The sequence below is a fragment of the Neofelis nebulosa genome, chromosome 5 (genome assembly GCF_028018385.1).
Source record: "Neofelis nebulosa isolate mNeoNeb1 chromosome 5, mNeoNeb1.pri, whole genome shotgun sequence".
Classification (NCBI taxonomy): Eukaryota; Metazoa; Chordata; class Mammalia; order Carnivora; family Felidae; genus Neofelis; species Neofelis nebulosa.
Window position 1 is genome coordinate 104,579,919 of NC_080786.1, and position 16,146 is coordinate 104,596,064.

The 16,146-nt window shown below is 43.1% G+C and overlaps 1 long non-coding RNA gene across 2 annotated transcripts in view; it reads left to right on the top strand.

Annotated features, from left to right (window-relative positions):
* LOC131512600 (uncharacterized) overlaps positions 1-14,892 on the top strand; it is a 53,064-nt gene extending 38,172 nt beyond the window's left edge. The window contains exons 3-4 of one of the 2 annotated variants that reach the window (XR_009262207.1): positions 8,076-8,319; positions 14,647-14,892. This is a non-coding gene — a long non-coding RNA (uncharacterized LOC131512600). Of the gene's footprint in view, positions 1-8,075; positions 8,320-9,517; positions 10,033-14,646 lie in introns of those variants that run through there. The other variant, XR_009262206.1, reaches the window with a different exon arrangement.
* Positions 14,893-16,146: the final 1,254 nt, after the last annotated feature.

Below are 16,146 nucleotides of genomic sequence, written 5' to 3' on the forward strand. Positions count from 1 at the left end.
CCAGAGAAGCTTGGAATTCTCAGTGTATGTGTGTGTGTGTGTGTGTGTGTGTGTGTGTGTGTAAGAGATATCAATTTTTTTAATGTTAGCTCCATTTAAAAAAAACCAAAAACATAGAAACAAATATAGTGTAGTGTAGACCAAACAAATATAACATGTTTGCTGACTGGATTTAATTTATGGGCCATTGGTTTGGGAATCTCTGAAATAAAACTATGTAAGACTGCCTCCTTCTTTCCCTTATGACTGGTAAGAAACATGGTGTCTCTTGTAAAATGACAGATATTTAGTTCCTATTATGTGCACAGCATACCCTGGATACCAGGAGATATACTAAGCTGTTCTCTGCCTTCTAGGAGCTTAAAATATTATTGAGGCAACAAGACATTCACTCAGGAAAGTCAGGTGATAGTGTTAGGCAGCATACTGATACCAAGGCCAATATTGGTAAGATAAGATATACCAAAGTCACCTTAAAAACAAAGAATGGCTTTTAGATCTATATCAAAACTTGCCTATATAGTAAAACCAGTGGTGTAAAGGTATCTAGGGTATTGTTCACTTTTATATTCCTAGCACTTGGCACATAGTAAATGATGTTCAACAAATATTTCTTGAATGAAATGTAAAAATTAGTAAGTCATAGAAGGGAAAAGTTTTGTGAGCTTAAAGAAGTGGGGGAAAAGGGAAGCAAATCATTTTATGGTTGATGACAGTAACCAATAGTGAGACACTGAATTTAGGGACCAGAGCATTCGGTCACTAAGGTCCCCATTCCTTTTGGAGAGAAGGGGTATATAACTAGTTCTCACTATAAGCCATATTAAACAACTTGCGCGGCTATCTTTCCTCTTTGCTGAAATGTCTAGTCAACCTCCTGATGACCAGTTGAGGTTCCCTGACATCTTGATGCGGGGAGCAAGAAGATCCTGGATAGGAGATCCACATAGTCTGCTCTTATGAATGGCCTGTGTTGCTCTAAAATAAGCATTCTGATTTCCAGATGACTGAAGAGTTTGATTAGCAGGACTCTGTCTCCCCAGGCCAGATGCCACTCTTTGGGATCCTGTCTTGGTAACTACAAAGTGAAAGAAAACTTTTTTTCTTTACATTTTTTTTTTAGTTTTTGAGAGATGGAGCACAAGTTGGGGAGGGGCAGAGAGAGAAGGAAACACAGAATCCGAAGCAGGCTCCAGGCTCTGAGCTGTCAGCACAGAGCCTGGCGTGGGGCTTGAACTCACAAACCACGAGATCATGACCTGAGCCGAAGTCGGATGTTTAACCGACTGAGCCACCAAGGCTCCCCAGTAAAAGAAAACTTTTGAGGGCCTCACAACCACAGTTTCATGAAAGACTCTGGGTAAGCAATATGGACCAGCATTCCCAGGGCTCCTTACATTAGATGGGGAACTTATACAGATCACAGGTATCTAGAGCTGCATCTTTCCACCTGTTTTGGAGTTTTGAGGCAAGAACTCATTCTTTAATGAAAACACATCCAGAATTCCAATACATGAAATGATGAAAGTGTCAAAGCTCTGGCAAAAGAACATAGGAAATCCTTTCTGACAGGCCTTTGGCTACTGTGCTTTCCACAGCTAACACACTTGCCCCTCTGGGGAAACTGAGGCACCTCTGCTCAAGCTCAATGCTCCCTAGAACATGGTGTAAAACCAGCTGGGTGAGACTGTATACCTGCAGAATGGAAACTTGATTTAGCCACTGCCCAAGGTAATAATAGCAATTATAAGTATTCGTTTAAGTAAATTTATTTTGCACTTGCTATGTGCCAAATAGCACTTTATATATGTTAATTCACTGAATCCCCCCCAACAACCCCATGAGGTTAGGAAATATGAATACCTCCATTTTACACACAAGGAAACCAAAGTCTAAGAAAATTTAGCATCTTGCCCAAGCTAGTAAGTGATAAAACCAGGCTTTGGTTGTAGGAAGTCTGACCATAGAACCAGCCCTTTGAGCACTCCAGTCTTATTGGTTCTGTCTCAATACCTTGGGAAAGTTATTAATCTCATAGGATTTGTACATATGTGTCTAGTTTTAGTTTTCTTTCTCTTGCCTAAAAAGAGAGGAACAGGCAAGGGAGTCAGTCAAGGTTCAAAAGGGCCTGGACTGGAGGCCGGCTCTATTCCACCCCTCTTTGCAACATTGGAAAACAAATGACTCCCCTAACAGCGTCAGGAAAATATGACATCCTTGCTCTATGTTGCACAGGAGGAGGGACTGCAGCATGGAAGCCATGGCTATAAATATCAGAGTTAATGAGGGAGGACTCCTGGAGACCTAAATGAATCCATTTTATGGGTTTGTCATACATCAGGTTAATATGATTCTGACAAATAATTATATTCAAAACTAGACAGGGATGGAGAATGCTGTTATTCCTTCTGGTTGTAATAGCAGAGCCTTCTGGCCAATGAAATGTTGATGACGCCAACACTGAAGTGCAGAGTGAAACTATAACAATGTGTGGCATTTAGACAAAGGAGCTCACAGCTCTGCACCCACCCTGGCTCGGGCGATGGGATTATCATTGTCTGATTCCTTAATGAGCAGAACAGCTCCTTCAGGAGGATGGGGTGGAGGCAGAATGGAATACTAATGTGGCTATTCTTTTTTTTTTTTACATCAACTACGTCATGGGGAAGGACATATACACAGGGTGAGCCCTGAAAAGAGGGTTTAAGTTTGCCTATGTCAAACTGTTAGCAGCTTCTTATTTAACTAGGACAATGGTTATTCTCTCTTGAGTTAATTATAGTGGCCTCTGAGGGAAAAGGGCTTCTTACTGAAGAATGGGGGCAGGGTGGGGGAGACACTATGAGCTATGACATTTGTCACCTAATTGTGTTACCCTGAAGTCCTGGACTTGTATTCTGGGCTGGAGGGCTGGGACTCCCAGGAAGACTGACCTCAAGGCAGACATTCAAGTTCATGGGCCTTTCCTCAGCCACACAAGTGGTTCCTTTCCAGCGCTATGGACTGTTCACCACACAAGGGCATCATCCCAGGGGGTGTAGAGAGGCTGAAGTTCAGCCCTTACTCTGTTCCCCCAACCTTGCCACCTGGAAGAAGGGGGCATTTTCTAATTTGAATAGAAGTGCTGTATGGGTTAGCAGTGGCCCTCAGCTTATCCAGCATGGTCAAGGACCCACGGCCTGGGCAGTTAAGGCAACAAAAGGGACAGTTGTTACTCCAAAACAACTACCATTTGCCCTCCAGATTTGCCTTCCTTATCACTCTCAGCCTCCTCTTCTGTGGCATTGAGAGGAAAAACAAACTCATAGATACCAATACAGATTGGTGCTTGCCAGAGGTGGGGGTTAGGGAGGTGGAAGAAATAGGTTAAAAGTGGTCAAAAAGGCACAAACTTCCAATCATAAGATAAACAAGCCCTGGGGATGTAATATACAGCGTGATGACTGTTGTTAACAATACCATATTGTATATTTAAAAGTTACTGAAAGAGTAGATCTTAAAAGTGCTCATCACAAGAAAAAAGGTAGTGACTGTGAACGATGATGTTAACTACACTTACTGTGGTGATCGTTTTGCAAAGTATACATCAATCAAATAACTGCGTGGTTCACCTAAAACGAATACTGTGTTGTATATAAATTATATGTCAACCAAAATTTTATAACTTTTTAAAAGAGAGTGGGAAATGAGACACGCAGCCGCGACTACACTAAGAATAAAATTTCATTAGGCCCTGGCCTGACTCTGTTGGCACTGTTTGTTCTCTGCAGTAAGGACGTGTCCTCACTAATGCCCCTTCCTCTCTGCACCTCGCTCCTGCCCAGGAGCTCGTCAGCCAGGAACTGGCAGTGAGACGTTTCTTCGAATGTGCACACCAGAGTCCCCTTCCCACAACGAGGTCAGCCTGGACTTTGTACAGAACGAAACTCAGGGAAGCTGCTTTAGCAAGAAAACAACACAGGAGCTGTCTCTCACTAATCAATCAAAACCAATAGCAGAGTCTTCAGCGTGTTTTTTTTCTTCATGACATCCTCCGAAGCCGTTCTGGGTTAAATCGGTTAGCTGACTTCTCCTTGAGGTAACTGTGGTGACTTCCACAAGAATGCATGCCAGAATATTGCCATGAGGAAAGAGTCTCCATTTTTGAGGACAGCTGCTCTTTCCTCCCGTTCAAAAAAGTTGCCAGTAATGTAGGATTCTCCCCAGGCCACTGAACACTGGCCCAGGGACCCTCTTCCCCCGGCCTCCCAACCCCCATGTGCTCATCCTTCCTTCTACCACCGCCCAGTTGAGCAAGAGGCCTTGGGCTTGGGCGGAGCCTCCTCAAAAACAGAGAAAGGCCCTGTGAAGGTCAGACCTCAACCCAGTATTTGGAGAACACGTCTTCCTCCTTTTTTTCTTTCCCAGGATCAAGAAAGGATAAGGCCACATATTTTTCTAAACAGCAGACACACAGCATAAGAGAAAATCATTTCTTTTTTTCCAGCTAAGCTTCCCGCTGGGCTCCCCAGCCAACTTTCTGCAGCTCATAAAATAAACACCATTCCCATTTATCCCCCCAGCTCCAAGTCCATCATTACTTGGCTCTGCACAAATGGGCAGGTGGTGCTGCACAACAGGAACTGGATGAGCTCTTTTTTCCTTCCTGGACGGAAGAAAGAGGATTAACACAGAATCTTTTCTATGAGTGAATGGCAGGGCGGATAACTGGGAGGTTCGTGTGAATTTCATCCTGGAGAAAAGTATGGAGGTGATAATTAGAATAGTCTTGCTGTCTCTGAAAGGGCAAGCCTAGAATCTGCCACATAGACCATCTCATGCATGGTCCAGATTGGCTTCATTAGATGGAGATGTGCAAACATGTGGTGGGGAGGTGGGGGGTGGGGGAACAAGGGGGGGAACAATGTGGGTGGCCAGGGAGCAGAAATGACCAGAAATAACGAAGTTCTACTAGAAAGCATTACCTACTTTGTTTCTTTTTAAATATTGAAATTTGGGAGAACTTCAAGGAAGTAGGGAAAACATTTCCCTGTTTCAAAACAGGGAAAACATGTAAACGAATGTGCATTTTCTGTAAAGTTAATAGACCTTCAGTGCCCTCACTTGCTTGGGCCTCAATGAGGGCTGAGAGTTTCTGGGAGTTGTAGAATGTTCTAGGTGGGGAGCTGAAGCCTGCTTATAATTAGAAAGCATTTCTGGATAAGCACAGGCTAACTTCAGAGCTGCTGATGCTGTCAAGTCTTTGTGTAGCTGAGAGGTGGCTATTAAGTGACAGTGCCTGAAGAACGGTCACTTCTTTGACATCTGTAGGCCCTGAGGCATGGTCTGAAGCTGGAAGAGGAACAAGGGGTGGCTGAGTCTGCAATCCATGTCAAGTGTGAAGTTTCCTAGGAGAGTGTTAGTGTTGCAGGGTGAGTGTTGACATTCAGAAACCACGTCTCCTCCTCGGTGAGATTCAGGACCTTCCGTCTGATATTAATGGCTGTTCTAGGGCCTCATCTAGGTGTGGACATGTAGTGTATCTGATCCAGTGTGTACCTATTGATACCTTTAAATACTAAGAAGACAATCCATACCTGTAGGGATACCACCAATCACCTTGGACTTGGGATGCCAAAATCCAACCTGAAATATCCTAACAGTCCCTATTCCCATGACTTCCTGGGGGAAAGATGGATCCCAGGTCAGAATGATCCTTCTAACTAGGGAATCCATTTCCTTGGAGGAATCTACACATAAAACTGGTAAGTCAGAATCCGTGAAGGGTCTGAAGTTTTCATCTTGCTTGCAAGCTAACAAGTTAGACTGCCACAGTTTTATTTACATGTACCACAATATATATTTTTATTTATATATGTATCTATATACACATATATGCACACACATATATATACGTATATATATGTATATACATATACATATACATATATACATATACATATATATACATATACATATACATATACATATGTATACATACATATTCATATATGTATATATACATACATATTCATATATGTATATATACATATTCATATATGTATATATACATATATGTATATGTATATACATATGAATATATACATATATGAATATGCCTCCAAAGTACCTTATGCTTCTCTCTCTAGTACTGGGTTTGGAGGTATCTCCCATTCCATGGTGAGGCCTGAAGGGCAAGCCAAGCTAGTTTGTTTCTGTGTTCCTAGCATGGAGCTAACATTATAGTAGCTTCTCAATGAATTTTTAAATCTATAAAGTGTCTTCCACTTTTTGTCAATATCTTTTACATCTGACTATTAATACATCTGCTTGGTAAGAATTCAAACGGTACAAGAAAGAGGTAGCATAGTCAATAGAATTATCTGAGTTTGAATCCCGGCTTTCCTGCTTAACACATCAGGAGATAACAGAATACCATTGCACAGTGATGAATTCTAAGTGCTCTAGAGGCTTACGTACCAGCTCTGCCCCCCTATTAGCTCTGTGACTTTGGGCAGGTTACTTGACATCTCTCTGCTTCAGTTTATACAAAAGTAAACTAAAAATAATGAAATCTGCTCCACATGGTTTTGGATGGTTAAATGTGATAATACACACCAAACACTTAGAACATTGCCTGGCCCAGAGCAAATACTCAGTAAATGTTAACAATATTATGATAATAGCAAGAATTCATAAAAGAGTATATATTAAAGGCACCAGCTTCCCTTACCAGTGACTACCATTATTAATATTGTCTATGTATTACTCCAGACATGTTATATAGATACCCAGTATTTCTGAGCTTTCAAAAACAATAGGAGCAAATTACACATTTCTGATTTTTCCTCATTTACAAATATGCTAGAGATCTCACTCATTGTTTTAATGGCTTAATAGTTTAACAGTTCTATGATTTATTTACTAGTTTCATAATTTTTTGACCAACTCCCCAAACTGGGGATAATTATTTCCAGTTGTTCACTGTTGCCGTAAAAGCTTTTTGTTGAGTAAGTGCATTTATCACAAATACTTATCTTTCCCTTAATGGAAGACAATCTCAAAAACTGCAGAACTTTTGGTTGCCTGGCTTCCTCAGGGTCTCTTACACTGCCCTATATTGATGGAGTAGAGGTGCAAATGACCTGGGGTTATCTTGTCTGTCCCTTGACTTTTCCAAGCCCCCAGAGGCTTTATAGTCTTTGGGATCCACACAGCCTGAATTTTCACCAGTAAATACATCAGATAACTGATTACTACTGCTAAAAATGATTGAAGAAGACAATTTAGGTAACACAAACAGACTTTATTTAATACCTCATAAAGTGGATGTGTCCATCTGGAGAACTGCGAGGTGGAAGGCAGGAAGTGTTTACAGAACAAAGAGAAGGAAGTAAGTACAGAGCCCAGAGCTGGCTTGGTGTTTGGGGAATGACTGATTAGACATCACTAGAACATAAAAGCTGCCTACGTTTTGGGTGGCTGACGTGGCCCCCTAGGCAGGGGGTGCTTCTTCTTGGGCCAAGAATTTTATTTCAAGACTGTTGTTGAAAAACAATGTGGAACTATAAACTCCAAGGTGACTGCTGCTGGGCAGAAGAGGGGGGGACCTGCTCCTTCATCTTTCCAGATGGGGAAAATGATTCACAACCGTCAGAAATCTGATAAAAATTTTAGAAGTACATGCAATCAGTTATATAAATGATAAAACATAAATCATGGTTCTATTTGCTCTGTGACAACTAAAAGAAATGGCCAAGTTGTCATCAATACAGAAAATAAATACAAATCCATGTAATACCTAAGTGAGTGTTCCCACTCCCTCCCTCTCCTACAAATATACTCACCTTGTGCCTGTGGATGGCATTGGAAGAGTGGAGGAGGCTGGAAGTAGGAAGGAAGGACCAGATGGAAGAGGTGGGAAAATGTCAGTGAGAAATTCTCCTGTGTCCCAGTTTTGCCCAGAGCTGCTTTTGCCTCAAGCTCTACCACAGAAACTGTTCAGAAAGGAGGCCAAAGAGGAGAAACTCCTCTGTGAAGCTTTCCAGGGGTAGACATTTCTGAAAAGCTGATTGTGTTTCTTATCCATCCTGCAGGCCCACCGTCACCCACATCCAGTCAGCACAAAGACTGAGGCAATAAACCCACTCCACAAAAGTTCCTGGAATCCAGGCTTGTCAGAGTCAGACTGCTTGAAATATGCAGTTCCCCTCTGGAAGATTTGTTCCTCATGAACCCATGCTTTACTAACTGTCAATTGGAGAAGCAAAGGCAGGAGTCAAGACCGTGTTCTTGGCATCTATCTTCTGAGGATACCGTGCTGCCGCACGAGGGATTAAGGTGAGCGATAAAGAAACATCTCACATTTGCCCTGGAGGAGCACCTCATCATTCTACTGTATTTTGTACAGAATCAGCCATTTTTTCAATCAGATTTTTCCTGCTTTCGTTTCTGCACAATCAGTCAGGTTGGCTGAATGGAAAGACTAGCCCGTTCATCTGGAAATGCCAGATGTACTTTTTCTTAAATCCTGGAATGCCTGTCACTGAACACGGCCAAGCTTCCATCTGGAAGTTTCTGCCCGGTGCTGCACCTGGGCTACCAGCTCCTGGGGCTGCGAGGGCTCTCATGTTGGACTGAGAGTGCCTGAGCGTCCCCCTTGCCTCTCTACTCTGCAGAGGGCCAGCCTGGAGTGGCGGGAAAAGCGTGATATTTAGAGACAGTTTCTATCAACACTCCTTCCTAGCTCTGTGACTTTATTTCTCACAGTTGACACTCAGTACATTTAGCTATTATTACTAACATTTATTAGTGACCAAATGTCACCAGCAAAAAGGCACGGCTAGTCCCCTGCTTCTCACTCTGCGTCCACAGATGAACTTCATCTTCGTCAGCTGGGAGTTTATTAGAAAGGCAGAGTCCCAGGCCTCACCCCTGAGCTGCTGAATTAGATTCTGCACTTTAGCAAGATCCCCAGGAGATTTCTACACATGATCGGGTTCTAGAGGCCCTGCGGTCGACACTTTGCACCTCCCTGAAAGGGCCAACCAGCCCGCTTTATTCAGAAGAACAATCTCTCCTAACATTCTCCTTGTGATAAACATTTTCCCACAGCCCCAGACTAGACCTGTGGTCATGTGAAATATGGAACTTACTTAACGGGAGCAAGGGGACAGAATACCTGACTTTGAGTTTTCCCATCACCATGTTTAACTCCCATTTCATAGCTATTTTGCTTTCTTCTTTCTGAAAAGTGTGGAGCATTATTTTTAAAAAGCCCAGCCTAAGTCATGGATAAAACCTTGTGGTGACTTTTTATACGCCTTTCTCCCAAAACATTTCTTTTAAGGAAGAAAAGATTTCCTACAGACCACCCCCCCCCCCAGAGGAATCTTCCCCCTTCCCACCTTGCTTTTCGGGGGTCAGACACGGCACTGATGGGGTTTGGCCATGAGCCCAACTGGGGTGGACGCCCCCCTTCAATGAACATCACAGGCCCTGCCTATTAAATGCTTGTTTCTTTCCACTGTACACACAGGATCCCAGGTCATTTGCAACGGCAGTGTTTTAGCATGACCCGCAATGCCTACTTGCCAGAGAGCAGCAGCCCTTCACCAGGACCGACGAATTAGAGACCGAGGCCTGCTGCTCCCGAAGCCCCAGCTTCCTGGTCAGAGGCCTCTGGTTACCATCCGTGGCACTGCTGAGGGCCTGTTTAGAAACAACGATGCTGTCTGGGCTATGAGCTATGGCACTAAACGTTTACGCAGAGACCTCACCCTTATTTTTGGTAATAATTTCCTGTTTTCCAATGTTCTCTCGCCAAAAATGTCCACTGTGTAAAACTTCCAGCAGGAGTGCTCGTTGTCACCCTTGGTGTCCTTGACCAAGAGTTGTACAAGGTCCTGGGCTGCACGGGATTGCTCTGAGACCACTGGAACCCAGGGAGGGGCTGGCTGTGGGTTCTCGAGTTAGTAAGATACTCAGCAGGGATTTGGTCATTTGCAAATAATAGAAACGCAACTCAATCCTAGCTCAGGTGTGCTCAGCCACTGGGAATAATGCTGTGTGGCTCACAGGGAGAAGAAAGGGCTGCAGAACCAGGGCATTAGTGATGCCCGGGGAAGTCTCAGTGGTTCCAGAATTTGTCCTTTGTTCAGCCCATGTGTGCACGCACGCATGCTGGCGTCCTTTATACCACTAGAGACAATGCTGAAAGTAGCTCTTTGCTTCATTGTTTCTGTACTATGTCCCCAAGGAACCTGCAAGCTACTAGCTTGCTTTTGTACATCCGCAACTCCACACATGGCAAGCTAAAAATGGTTTTAAATTTTTAAAGGGTTGTAAAACAGTAAACAAAGAAGCCTATGAGACAGGACCCTATGTGGGCTGCAAAGCCTAAAATATTTACTATGTGGCCCTTAACAGAAAAAGTTTTCTGACTCCTCCGAGGAAGGGGACAGACTCTCAGCCCCTCCACCAATTCCAGCAGAAATGTCCTCAGGAGATGTGCGCATCCTGGAGGCAGTCAAGGTGGCCAGAGAGGTCAGGAGAGTCTGACTGACCAGGCTAGAGTCATGTAACCTTATGGAACTGAGGGAGCAGGGAGAACACGGCCACTGCCAAACTGTAGCCTGACGGGACAGGAAGGAAGTTCACACTGCCCTGCCCTCTGGCTTCCTGCCAGTGCCTCCCTTTGGCCAAACCGAACCAGAACCAGGGGGCATGTCCTAGAGCTCAGCCTCCGGGGCATGGAGCGTGGTTTGGTGGAATGGATCGGATGGAGCAAATGGGGAAAATACAGACACAAAGTGCACAAGAGAACAAGTTTGTATTCTGGCTCTCCTCGGGGATGGCCTCACGCATTTTCTACCTGTGGTCACAGAGGCCTGAGCTTGGAAGGACCCACGCTTGGTCCAACCCTCTGCTGTCGCTATCTTGAAACAAAGGTCCCTGCATTTTCAGTTCGCCCTTGGCTTCACCAGTTGCAGAGCCTTGACTCTATTCTTAGGTCTGCGTGATCTCAACAAGTCACTTTATCTCTTCTGACTTTCAGTTTCCTGATCTAGAAAATGATCTTAACAACATTTTCCTCTCAGGGTTGAAGAGCAAATGAGATTTGTATGTAAAGGGCCTGCTTGAGAGAGTGAGCCATCAACAAAGACAATTTCCTTCCTTCCCCCAAAGTGCTCTTTCTCCAATTTTCCCCAGAGATGGACTTTGGCAGCTTTGGTCAGGCAGCTCAGGAAAGAGCATGCTCTAAAATGCAAGAAGCAAGTCTGGGTAACCCAACTACAAAGAATACCGGCCTTATTTCAGGCCACGAGCTGATCAAGAGGGAAGGAGGGACAGAGGAAGGGAGAGCTAATTGGTTGTTTTGGCCACTAGTCATTTAGAGATCATTAGAAAAAAAAAAAAAAAAAAAACCTTAAAAATCCCCTAGCTCCCTTGTTTGATTTGTGAGGAAACTGAAGGCCATAAACATCAAAAAACTTGCCTGAGGTTCACAGAAATAGTGCAGAGCAGAGCTTGACCCCAACCCAGGATAACTAGGTAGTTCATAACTAGGTAGATAACTAGGTAGGATAACTAGTTCAGTGAGCTCTAGACTCCCTCCTGTTAAATTAATTAAACAAGGAGCCTTTAGACTGATGAGGGTCTAATGCCACGGTGGCCTAGATAAGCAAACCAAAAATCCAAGCCTGTAAATGCCTCAAGGTTACAAAATCAAAACACTAAGGAAGACCAGACACAAACAGGCAACTAGGCTTTCAGTTACAGCCAATCAATTATTTCCTTTTTTTTTGTTTTGTTTTGTTTCCGCATGTTTTCTATATAAGCCTTTCCCCTGGCTCCCCATCAGAACACCCCTGACCACCTGGAGTTTTGGCATTAACCCATTCAAACAGAGATATGCTCAAATGCCATCGTAAAATGTTGAATATGCCTCAGTTTATCTTTTAACACAACATACCCATGCTCATACCAGACACTGGACATGGTTTGACTTAAATATAAGGCTTGGGAATTATTATCAATTTGTTGCGGTCCAAATCATCCTTTTACAATTTGCCTTTTCTCCTCCTCACTCCCCTCCCCTCACCCCACCCCCAAATCCCCTCCCTCTTTCTTTCTCTGCACTTTCCAATTCAAAGAAACTCGGATTTTTTTTTTTTTTTCCTTAAGGACATGTAATAGTATCATGGGTGCCATGGGCCTCAAAGTGAAGGGCCTCAGGACTCTGATGAAGCCGATGGCAGGATGTCCTGAACACCACAGTGCTTAATGGAATCCGCATGAAAATTTCATTTTCTCCGCATAATGACTCGGTTCTAAAATATTCAATGTTTTGTGAGTCTCATTAAGGTGAAATAATTCTATTCTAACTTGAGTCATAGATTTTCTACCTGCTTCTATTCCTAAAGGCTTTTTGCAATTCTCGTCAGAGTATTTTTCTCTTTTTTTAATGCAAAATTTTCTTCTCTCCCACAGAAAGCTTTAATCTGATGAGGACTGTCTCTCTCCTGGCAACATCCAGGATACTAGATGAACAGGGGTCAGCTGGGAAGTTTGAAGAGAAACCTTGGTAATCTGCAAAACAAAGCTGGGAATTCTCTAAAGAATGTTTAGCAAAGATACTACAGTTTGAAGTGAATAGGAAGGGTTTTGTTCACAGGCTCTGCCTGGCTGCTGGATTCAAAGAGTGTTCAGCCCCAGAAAAGAACATCAATGTCTTACTTGGAAATTAAACACACACACAAAAGGCTTCTTTACTGCCCACATTGAGTTTTGCTTGACTGTAGGAAGGTTCATCACGCCTGAAAATACGTATCATTGCCTCTGATCCGAAGCAAGTGCTACAGAGGAAAAAAGACACGTCTTCTGTCTTTGGGGAAACAAATTGTCAAGGAATTTGCTTCAGAAAGATCTGCAAAAGACCCAAATGATTCTGTAAAGGGAGACCTCGAAGTTTGGTCTGTGGATTGTGAGTGGGGTCGCTGGCCCTCATCCCCTAGTCCATGTTTGTGATCTCAGGCAAGGCACGTGAGCTTGTTGTACCTTTATTCCAGCATTTGAAAATCAGGGATAATACTTGCTGCCTACTTACCCTCAAAGGGATATGCGAGGATTAGCCAATTAAAATTTGCCAAATGCCTGAAAATCAATGGAGGGAAAAATCTATATGCCTATAAAGTATCATTATCATTCCCCTCTGTCTACCTTTTCTCTCTCTCTTTTTTGCTATCCTCGGAGACTTCATGAGCATTGCCTGAGGTTTTGCTTTTGGTTGCTATATCGCACAATGACCATCTCCTTTGAATGATTTGTTTGAAATTGGTCCTTTCTATACTATCAGGGGGAGGTTTCCAACGCAAAGCATCCTAGACTGACTGTCACTAGGTCATACCTGGCAAAGTTTCCTTTGGGTTTATCTTCAGAGTCCCATAGGGTGGAAAAAATCAACTTATTTAAGGTATAATACAATATAATTTGGAAAAATTCACCAATTAGTGACTCAAAGCTGGTGAAGAATAAAACTAAAGTCACTTTAGAGCCCTGTTACAATCCTTAAAGAGATGCAACTTTCAACCAAAACAATAATACTTTATATGTTACAAATATTGCCCCTCCGGGTCTTACAACTACCTGTAAAATGAGTATAACACAACTTGGTCATATTATATTCATTATACAGCTAAAAAAAAAAAAAAGAGACTCAGAGAGGTTGAGTGATTTTTTCCACAGTATTTAGCAATGCACGGCAAAGCCAGGTCTAGACTCCAAATTTCTGTATCTTCTGGTTCCAAGGGCAATAGATTTTCCCACTACACCTTGCTGCTATCCTTTGACTATGGCTCCAATGATATTAAAAGCACAAATATTATTGCTTTGATACTCCAATATGTGTTCTTTTTTTCCACACCACCAAACAACTCCATTCTGGCACTGTCTCCCTGGAGATAGCACCAGATCCCACTTCAGTCCTACAAGACTGTCTCCCTCATTTCAGATGCCAGTTGTAAGTCCAGATAGTCACTCCTTCTGACAACATACTATAGCTTGGAGGTTCTGATGACCTTCTCCTCTGGTTTGATTAATGTGCTAGAGCAGCTCACAGAACTCAGAGAAACACTTTGCTTCCTAGATTGCCAGTTCATTATAAAAAGGATGTACTCACTCAGGAACAGCCAGGTGGGAGAGCTGCATAAGAAAGGTAATGGGGAGGGATGTAGAGCTTCCATACCCTTTCCAAGCATGCCACTCTCCCTGGATCTCCTTGTGCTCACCAACAAGGAAGCTTTCTGATCCTGTCATTTTGGGTTTTTATGGAGGCTTCAGTACACAGATACGATTGATTAAATCTTCGGCTCTTGGTAATTGAACTCAGTCTCAGCCCCACTCTCCTCCCTGGAGCTGGGGGTGAAACTGAAAATTACAACCCTTTAATCACTTGGTTGGTTCCCCTGGCAACCAGCCCCCATCCTTTGGTTACTTAGGGACTTTTCAAAAGTCACCTCATTAACAAAAGACACCTTTATCGATTTCTTCCATTAGGAAATTCCATGGGTTCTAGGAACCCTGTGCTAAGAACAGTGGATGAAAGCCAAATATATATTTCTTATTATAAATTACAGTGTCACAAGTATCCTTTCCTTTACTTCGCAGACCACATGGACCTGTGCAACATATCTACTCTGATAAAGAACCTGCAGAAAGCCTGGAATAGAATGCCCTTTCCAAAACCACTTCCTGTGTGCTTTGGGATCACAGGATGCCAAGTGCTCACTCTCTAATTCTTCCCATGCTGTTGCTCTGACATGTCTAGCGTGTGGTAAGCAGTCGGCCTATCAGGAATATTTGGTAGGCCTTAATGCAGAGATGGAAAATAGTTATCATTGTTAAAAAAATAAAATTCAAGGGGTGCCTGGGTGGCTCAGTCGGTTAAGCATCCGACTTCGGCTCAAGTCATGATATCACGGTTTGTGAGTTCGAGCCCTGCATCTGGCTCTGTGCTGACAGCTTGGAGCCTGGAGCCTGCTTCGGATTCTGTGTCTCCCCATCACTCTGCCTCTCCCATGCTCGTGCTCTGTCTCTCAATAATAAATAAACGTTAAAAAATAAAATAAAATAAAACAAAATAAAATAAAATTCAACTAAGTAAATCTTAAAGATCTTATTGGCTTTATTCAACAATTCATGAGTTGAGCGGCATCCAATATAGCAGGAAAAAAAAGTCCATGGAGATGTATAAAATGAAAGACTTTTTTAAGCAGAAAGTAGCAGGAACAAAGAAATTATTCTAGGCAAAAAAAAAAAAAAAAAAAAGGTTAAAAGACGGCAGGGGTCTATCAAGCAGTTTACTGAACTAATGCTGATCAGGCAATTCTTGATTGACTGGTTTAATATTCCATTTCTGGGAGAGCTGAAACTGTAATTAAGTTAAGTCTTGGTTTGGTCACGTGGAGCTTAGCATAAGCAACTTCATTTGGGGCCTGTTGTCTTGTTTTTAACGTCATCTTGTGGGATAATGAGTGCTGTGATATGCCAACCAGATCTGTCTTTCAGAGCCAGAGTTGCCATTCCCCCAGATTCTGGGCAGCTCTTGGCTAAGTTCCTTTCCAAGAATTGGCAACAGCCCAAGAGAATTGCCCCCACCAAGATGTTGGTGGCAAGATGTTTGAGTTGGGGGGTAAGAGAGGAAGGTTTGTGAAGGTACAACCTCCCTGCCTCAGGGCAGAACAACATCAAAGGACCATTTGATGTTCCAGAACTCCTCTTAAAACTTGGTCGGGACCTTTGTTGCAATTTCACGACAGTTCAATTTCTTCCTAGACCTAGCCTTCCCCACCCCCCTCACCTCTCATGGTTATTATTCCTGAGAGAAATCTCCCAATAAACCTCTTGCACACAATTCTAAGAATTTCAGAACCTGTTTCCTCCGGAACCTGACCTGCCATGAATAGTACCAGAAGGGGCCCAAGAGAGCAGACTTTAGCCAGCTGGCAATGATGACTCCATAACTGGTGGGAGATGAAGCATTAATTGCCCTTATCACATACGTGTAGTAATCATTAAAATTTTCACCAGTGATGAATTGGGATAGGATGCTGATGGAAGTAAATTGTACCAGCAAGGACAGTATTTCTGGCATTTGAGAGTTTTGTG